Source organism: Pinus tabuliformis, chromosome 3_2, assembly GCF_031772625.1.
Source record: "Pinus tabuliformis cultivar Carrire ecotype Pingquan chromosome 3_2, CPIR1, whole genome shotgun sequence".
NCBI lineage: Eukaryota > Viridiplantae > Streptophyta > Pinopsida > Pinales > Pinaceae > Pinus > Pinus tabuliformis.
The window spans coordinates 571,280,330-571,290,268 of NC_142302.1; positions in this window are offsets into that span (position 1 = coordinate 571,280,330).

The window sequence follows — 9,939 nt, forward strand, 5'->3', positions numbered from 1 at the left end:
AGCCACCACCACAGCAGGTCATTGTACTCCATGAGATTTGAACTTTGGTCTCCCTGGGCTTTGCCCATACACATCACTGTACAAAAGGTAGTGGGCTTGGCCCGGTCAAGACCAGTCCGTCATGACAAGGCCGACTTTACCACTACGCGGCCTCCACGGAAGATGGAAAAAAGATTCACAAGATTAGTAAATTGGTTATTAGGTAGTTATTTGATAAAATGACCTAAAACATTTCAATCGTCTTAACATATAAGACACAACAGCACCCCATTAATTAAAATTCAATTCATTTAATAATTTTCAACATCAATTCATTTAAACAAATTGATTCCCAATTACACTTAATAGTGAAACTATTTTTTATGAAACTGTTTTTTAAAACTTATAAAACTTACCAAAATTAAAATAATTATATAACAAATTTTTATATAATTTTTCTAATTTTTTAATTCTAATTTTTCTCCCCCAAAAGCTCCAAAGTACCCATTGAAGCTCCCGAAGGTTTTGGAGCATTTCCGACCAGCGCCCAAGCTCCCAGGAGCGGGGGAGCTTGGGGTACGTGCTCTCCAATGCCTGGGAGTGGTACCCGTGTAACTATGCAATAAAGTAATGGACATAGATTTACCAGAAAGAAAACTAATAACATTGACATACTATACTATGACATTTATCATTATTATGTCATTGAAATTGTTAACCAGTAACTAACAAACTTTAGAAGAAGACAAAGGTGTAATATTTTTGTTCTATGTATTTACAATAATATATATCATTTGACAAAATTATAGAAAAGCATGTTAAGAATAGCATAAAATACGTCAAATATTACAAGCATAGATCTGATTACCAAGCCTTAGAGGGATCAAAATCTCTTGAGATGCGATTTGATCTCTTTGTACCCTTAGTATATTGAGAGTTAAGATAGATATAGGCTCTTTTAATTCTCCCCTTTAAATCGTCTATATTTGACATGAATACCATGGGTCAATACCATGGGTTATCATAAACCTTAAGCTTGAAAACCACCCATTACTTGACCAAGTCAATTTTACCGAACTATCCAACAAAATTTAATAGGAATAAAAAAATAGCTTTAAATTTGTATTTTAAGATACTGTTATTTTCATTTTTTATTTTATTTTATTTTGACTTTGTTAAATTTTCACATGGTATGACAATGCATTACATTACAACATCTTTACCGTATTCTATGCTCGCTCTAAACTCAATGAGAAAATACTGAATACTATGGGCTATCCAATGTGCTATGTTTTATGTTTTACCCATTACCATGGCCATTTAAACCATCTAGAAGTAATGAAATTAAATATTCAACTATTTTATGATCTAGTCATCACTAACACAACTTTTTTATTTAAACATTACTCCACATAAACACTCTAGTCAACATTTATTAATCCAAATGGCCATGAATACAATAGGTTTTTACCTTATCACCCATATCTATGAATGAATTAGTAAAAGTGGGGTAATTAAATAGTTCTTATAGCTATATTATCATTTACAGTCCAACTTTATATCTATTTCATTGCTACCGTCTCAATAATTCCAAACACAACAAACCTAGATTTATCATAACTTCTAATCCACCAAACCTAGAGAGTGATTCATTTAATTATTAATTATTATTGATAATTAATTATAATTATAATTATAATTAATAATTGTTATAATTATAATTATAATTATAATTAATAATTATAATTATAATTAATAATTAATAATTTTATTTTATTTTATTTTATTTTATTTATTTATTTTTTATGTAATTTGACCTATTCAAAATGTTAAATATCACATTACATTGCACCTCTACAATAATAGGTTTGAGGGTTGGAGAGCTCTAGGAAAAATTACATAGACAATTTTTATTTGTTTTCATTTTGCCATGTGAATGTTCAAGTGATATGGGTTAGGCCCAAGATCAAATATATATGAGGAATTTATTACTTAGCAAGAGAGCAAACTCAAAAAGGGTGGAGGAGCCTTCTCCTCATCTAGCCTTATCCCAAAGGGCCAAAGATGTTCCCTAGTGACAGTGGAAATAGAGTGGAAGGTATGGAATATGTTGTATCAACCACTAGGGGACTACATGAATAAATTACTTGTCAACCAATAATTTTTTTACCAAAATACACCCTACCAATGATCAAATTCAAAATGAGACTCTTAAAACCTTCCATGATAAAATGTTTATGACATAGAGAGAGTAGGAGAGCCTACTCATCCTTTAGCCATATCCCAAAGGACCAAAGATGTGCCTTAATGGAATTTGAAATAGGGTGAAAGGGATGAAATAAATTGTGCCATAAACTAGGAGACTATATAGACAAATTACTTGTCAACCAATAATTTATTTTACCAATATACACCCTATATACCCTAAGAGTGATCAAATTTGAAGGGAGACTCTTAAAAGATTCCATGATAAAATGTTGAAAAACAAAGTTATGTACCCACTTGAAATAAAATATTTTAAATAAATTAATGTTTGACTAATCATTTAAAAGTAGTTTAAAATTTCAATAGAAAGTAATAATAAACATACTTAATATTTTGAAATAAGTTTTTTAAATATGTCAGATATTTTTTCTAACCATTCAGCCCTGGTTTCCTTGAAGAATTTCGAAGTGTTAAAAACGGAAACATAATTTTTTTAGACAATATCACAAAAATAAAAACTATTGTAGACATGCAATCTATGTATTCATATGATGAGTGGCATTGCGTAGTCTATTAATATTTCGTTCATAAGATACCCTTGATTACCCAAATAATCATGTTCATTTTAGATATCTCAGACATATTTCCATCTTATGTTGGAAATCGAATTACTAAAGAGTTGTTTGCGGGAGGTGGGAGGTGTGAATGAGTAGTGATAGGATTTATAAAATTTTAAAAACTTTTTGCCAAAGCGCTAAATGTTCAGTAACCCAACATAAATTTGAAAATGTAAACTCAACATAAAACTAACAAAAACACTGTAACAGGTATTAAGAGAATCGTGTACAAGAAAGCACATTTGTGGTGGAAATCCTCAATGGGAGAAAATTCACGTTGTGTCTATTGCCTTAGTTTGAATCTTCTATTACTAGTTAAACAAATATGTTACATAGATAAGTTGACCACTACCTCAGAGACATGATTCAAGTTACAAGTTGTTTCCCATCATTAGCTGGAAGGCTCAAACCTCTTGCCTAAATTGTTTGCTAGTCACTACCAGCAAGAAGTTATACTCCTATCTTGGCAAGCCACCTCTTGTCGTATGCCCCAACCTCCTCAACCTCTATACGGACCTCCTTTCAAAATTACACGCTAGGCCCAATATGACCTATTCAACATGCACAATACAACAATAACTCAAATCTACAACTCATTTTTGAAACATTGTTGATCAATGCTACCAGTGTTATCATTATGATTATATGTTTTTCTTGATATCAACCTACATTGTTTTCACAAGAACCCTACAAGATTCACAAGAACATAATATTGCAGGCCTCTATGGAATATGGCATTACAATTAATCACTATTACTACTAATTAACACAATATGATTAAAATGATCCATGTGAGTTATTCAATCAGTTAATAAAATTTGATTAAAGTGGTCCAATGAAGTTATACTTATTCTTTGGTTAATCTTGATTGGTTAATGTAATGCTTCATGTGAGTTGGTTAATTGATTAATGTAAAATGGTATAATATTTTAGTGATGGCACTTTGTTAAATTATTCATTGGTGGTCCAAATATTTATAGATATTTCTATTATGACGTTGAAGACGATTGAAATAAAAACAATTTGTGAATTGTTACAAATTGGTTTTTGGACCAAATTGGTCATGGATCTCGTCATTTGAGAGCAACTACTTGGACTAAGTAAATAAAAATATATTAAAGTGAAACGCAATTGAAATGGCGCCCAAGGATTCAATGAATACCATTCATTTGGCCTCTCGTAATAACAAGTAGGGGTGCTATAAAAATTAATCGGTTTTGTCGTTCGAAGTGCACTTGGTGATCCCAACTATCACATCGATCTGGGGGAAAACAACACACGTGTAAGATGGATTTGTTTTATGGAAACGTTTATCTGGGATTTCGATTTCGATTATGCAATGCGTTAAATATCTTGCAAATATATGTGGTATGAAGAGTGCAGTGGTTAACCAGCCTGTTATAGAGTATTAAATGTTTTGGGAGATGCAGGCTGGATAGTCCGATAACACGCAAATTTTTATTTTTTATTTAATGCTCAATCTCTTCGCTCGCGTGTTATCGGGTTATCCAGCCTGCATCTCCTCGAACATTTAATACCCTATGACAGACTGGTTAACCGCTGCCGACGAATGTGTAAGTGGTAAAGCAACCAAATCAGCGTTCTTCCTTTTTCACTATATTCAAAACCAATGAATAGTGAACATAAATAAAATATGATGATTTCTATATAATTTTGTTTGGCACCGACATATTTAAAAAATATTATCCATTCAACACTATTCAGTGCATTGAAGTGATTTGGGCAATTCATAGCAATCAAATAGATGCTTATCCTTTTCACTCGTTTTTTAAACCAACAAATAGTGCAAATAAAATTCAACTTGTGCTTTTTCTCTTATTTCGCACATTGATTTTTTCAAATTTGATACATCTAAATTGAATAATTGATTGAATGTTGTGCATAATTGAGAGATCTCGATTACAGAGATAAGTAGATCAATGTAGTGTGATTGGTGCAGAGCCTATGTATATTTTACATATCTATGGTTATTCATATCCCTTATGCAAATTGATATGCTCATTTGTCATGGTCTTTGGCTCTGACATTTATTATAAAAATTTCATTTAAAGGGTTCTTGTAGGTATTTGTCTATCTCGATGAACACACATATAGTCAATCTTCTTTTTGCAAAGATTGAAGTGTGAAATTTTTATTGTTCCATTGGAAGAACTTGCATGCAGAAAATGTGATGAAGGATAGTGTAACAATGACTTATCTGCCTTCGTATCATCCAATTTAAAAAATAAAAATTCTATGACAATATGCAAAGACCAGTATACATAGATCTATATGAATTGGGTTTGATCACAATGATGTTGTTTCTTGGTGTGCTAACCACCATGATTGCAAATTATAGAATGGTTGTTGTTATTTATTGAAAGGGAACAAAGTTTTATAAGTCATGCTGCTTCTTTTGTATTATGAGTTGTGTTGTGCCTAGCAGATGTTTTTGAACTTGCTTCTATTGAGTATTTGACAGTAGTATTACATATTGATAACGGTGATCTAGTTGTGAATGGCTTAAGAAATATTGGAGGTAGAGTATTGATATGGTTCATGTTACACCAATGTTCTTCTTGTGATAACAATGCTATTACTATGATAGAGTTATTTGATTTTCTTGACTGGTATTGATGGCAGTATGTCTAGCTAGCAGAATATGTGTCATAGAGGATTGATGACAAGGAAACTATAGTGACATGCCATGATTTAGAGATCCATGATAGTGAAAAGAGACTTATGTTGTTTGTTCTCTTTTATGTGTTTCTTGTCTTCGTGAATGCCTATTGATGATGACGCTTTGAAGAGATATTGCTATATTTTCGTAGATGTGTTTGCCTTGGCATTGAATCAATACACATTAAGTTTGTACTTGGATCTTTTTATACATTTAAAAATAGTATTTTATGGAGAGAAGGCTTGGCATAATAATGAAAATGTATTTTTTGTTGCTTGTTATATGAAATTATTGTTGAGAAGTGAATTGGCTTGCTAGTAAATAGTTTGGCTTGGTATTTGAGGATATATTCTAGGATTGACACATGTTTTTGTCTTATGTCAGGTTTCCTTGGTACAATCATTGTGATGGATGACTAATGATGTCTTATTAAATGTTGGACAATTACGGTTTGATGAGCATGATATTTTTTTAATAGTGCAAAGGATTTGGGATTAATGTTTTATAGAGTTAATTGGTATGGGTTGACAGTGTTATGGCTTGGTTGACATAATATTTGACAAAATTTATTTTGATGTAACTTGATATTGATAAGTTGTTGAGGTATGGAGAGGTGTAATTAGTTTTTTAGTGATTGGCATATTGGCATTAAATTATTCAGCTCGATCAATGTTTAGTATATTAGTATTGAACTGGGTATAGGTTTTGATGGTTGATTGAGAGAAGTGGATTTAGTACAGAAATTTTGAAATGTGTTCCACATAGTTGCTGAGGGTTGTAACCTTTAGTGAGGGAGTAGGAGCTTCCTTCTAATGAAAACCAATAAAATTGTTGAGGGAGTAGGAGCTTCCTTCTAATAGGATCCAGTAAAATTAACAAGGGAGTAGTAGTTTCCTTGCAGTCGGAGCTAGAGAAACCAAATGTCGTATCTTCCCACATGTAGGAGCCTACAAACTGGTAAGATTTTGTGCCAATACAAGATGTAAAATATTTTCTTCATAATAAGAAAGAAGATAGAGATGACAACAATGATGCTTTTCTCGCACATTGGGTTTCCACCTAAAAGTCAATGTGTTTTTATGCTTTTATGTTTTTATGTTGATGTGTTAATCTGTTATGGTTTACATGCTTTAATACTTAATGTTTCTCAAGGTTTATAACATAATATCTTGCTAATGAAATAATGTTTCAAGATAACTTCGAAATGACAACATAAATTAAGTAAATTTAAACTGGGCATGAAATACTTGAGCTTTGAATCCCAATTCCTTTTATTGTCCTCTAGCAGCTTTTTAATTATCCCGATCAGACTTTTATTAGAGGATTCTGCCAGACCATTTCCTTGAGGATAATATGAGGTAGAATGAACAAGTTTAATACCCATAGAATCTCACATTTCCACCAACTCTTTTGCCCTGAAAGCTGCAACATTATCTGTGACTAATTTTTGTGGACAACCAAATCTGTTTAAAATATTCTCTGTCAAAAACTTCATGACCACATTATGATTAGCCTTCCTGGTAGGGACTGCTTCAATCCACTTGGTGAAATAATCAGTGGCTACTAATATCCACCTGTGCTGGCCACTGGAATGTGGATTGATTTCTCCAATAAAATCCAAACCCCACTGCTGAAAAGGTCCTTTTGCCTGAATTGGTTTTAGGGGCAGGGATTTCAACTATTGTTTTCCTTCAAATCTTTGGCACCTGTCACAAGATTTAACAAAAACAAATACATCAGAAAATAAAGTGGGCCAATAGTACCCAGCTCTGAGAATTTTGTGGGTTGTAGTTTTCCAATAATGATGCCCTCCACACATGCTGTTATGAAACTGCTGCATAACTTCTTTTGATTGTTCTTTGTCCAGACACCTTAAAAATATTCCAGATGGATCCCTCCAGTAGAGCAAATTATTATTGATGCAATATTTTGCTGCTCTAAGTTTTAAAGTTCTAGCTTGACTTTGAGTAAGTTCTGAAGGGATCTCTAGCTTCAGCAAGAAATTAATTATTTCAGTATACCAATTACATGAAGCTAGATTCTCGGCCACTGATTTCTTTCGGTCTGGTTCAGCTGCTTCCTCCTTTTCATCTGTTTGATCATTTTCTGCATTTGCATATTGGAAATCAATATCTAAGGACCTGCAATTTTCCTCAACCAATAACTTGGCAAGCCCCTAACCTCTGACCAGCGTAGTGGGCTTCAGCTCTATGTTAAATTCTATCATCTTTGCAATCCATTTTTTCCTTCTTCCATTAGCATCAGGTTGTGTTAATACATATTTAATTACAGCAGAAGGCACATATGCAATTATCTTCGAATGCAAGATATAAACTCTGAAAGCCTTTAATGATTTAATAAGAGAATATGCCTATTTTTCTATAATATTATACCTGAGTTCAGCATCCCTCAAGTTTTTGCTAAAAAATGCTACTGGATGTTCTGAACCTTCTTCATCTTGCTGCAATAAAATAGCTGCAATGGTGTCTTCAGAGGCAAATGAGAAAATATGGAACTCCTTGCTGTAATCTGGGCTGCTTAGTGTGGGAGCTTCCATAATGGCTTTCTTAATGGACTCAAAAGATTTTTTTTTTGTATTAGTCCATTTGATTTCTACCCCTTTCTTCAACATGGAGGTAACATGCTTTACTAGTTCTGCAAAGTTTGGAATAAACCTCCTGACAAAATTAATTTTGCCCAGAAAGGATTGGATATCCTTCTTTGATCTTGGGACAGACAAAGCCTGAATTGCTTTGACTCTTTCTGGGTCAATTGAACACCTGCAGCAGACACAACATGTCCTAATAGCTTGCCTTCTTCCAAAGCAAATTGTGATTTTTTGGGATTGATTGAAATTCCAAACCTCCTGCACTTCAAGAATACTTTTTTTAAATGTTGTAAATGATTTTGGTGGCTGCTGGAGTAAACTGTTATATCATCAAGGTAGATAAGCACAAATTTGTCCTTTTCTCCCACAAATGCTATATCCATAGCTCTCTGAAAGGTGGCTCCAGCATTCATCAACCCAAATGACATTTTGGAATACATAAAAGTGCCCCAAGGAGTGGTGAATGTAGTCTTTTCTTGATCATTTGGGTGCAAAACAATCTGATTAAAACCTGAAAATCCATCTAAGAAGGGCATTACTTTGGCTCTTGAGACCTTTTGCAACAAATGCTCCATTTTCGGTAAATGATAGTTATCTTTCTTGGAGAATTTATTTAAATTTCTAAAATCAACACAGAGTCTGATTTCTCCACCCTTCTTCCTCACCACCACCAAATTGGCTACCCATTTCGAATACCTGAGAGGGACAATGATCTTGGAAGCCAGCAACTTTTTAATTTCCTTTTCAATTAAAGGAAGAAGCATCGGATTTATTGGTCTCAGCTTCTGTTTGAATGGTATTGTGTCTTTCTCCAGAGGGATTTTATGCTGAATTATATTCTTGTTATAAGTTTACAGATCACTATACTCCCAGGAAAACACATAAGCAATCTGCCTCATTAAATTGCAGTATTCAGTACTTTGATCAGCAGAAAAATGAGTGGACAAATTTACATATTTAGGCTGACCTGGACTTCCTATATCATGCTTACAGACTGTAGATTGGTCTTCTTTTTGGGCAGCCTTGTAAGGCACATCATTCTGGTCAAACAGTCTTTCAAGAGGAATTAGACCTTTTGGAATATGGTTACTAGGAAGTTGGACAATGCTGTTTTTACCAATTTTATTTCGAAGCTGGAACTGGGGATTTTCTTCCAAGGGATCATTCTCTTGGTCAATTTGCAATTCAGATAATTCATCAATGACTTGCAAGAACCTATTAAACTCATTATCATCTTCAAAAACTTTCCAATGCTGGACATTATCAGGTAAGGATGATCTGTACTTGATTTGGACTTCATAAACTAATCTGGGAGGCATGGGAGGTATAAATAGACTAGCAGAAACAGCAAGGGAATCAGCAAGCTGATTTTGGGCTCTAGGAATATATGAAATATAGAAATAATCAAAAGAGTCTCTGATTCTCCATACCTCATCTCTGTATGCTTTCAGCCTTGGGTGCTTTGTTTGAAATGTTTTGTTCACTTGCTGAATTATCAGATTAACATCTCCAAACACTTTCAGATTCTTGATTCCTTTGTCTTTAGTTGCAATAAGGCCCAACAATAGAGCTTCATGTTCTACTATGTTGTTTGTGACTTGGAAAACCAACGTAAAAGATAGTTGAACATTTTCTTTCTCTGGAGATATTAGCACCACCCCTGCTCCTACAATCTCCCTGGAACATGCTCCATCAAAGAACATCTCCCAAACCTGACTTCCTTGCTTTTCCTCAGCCTGAACTGTTGGTTTCCTGAGTTGCAACGAGGCCTTCTGAGATTATTCTATTTGGAGAATACATTCTCCAAAATCAGTGTCCACTGCATATATAGGATGATTTGTAGGATTCTT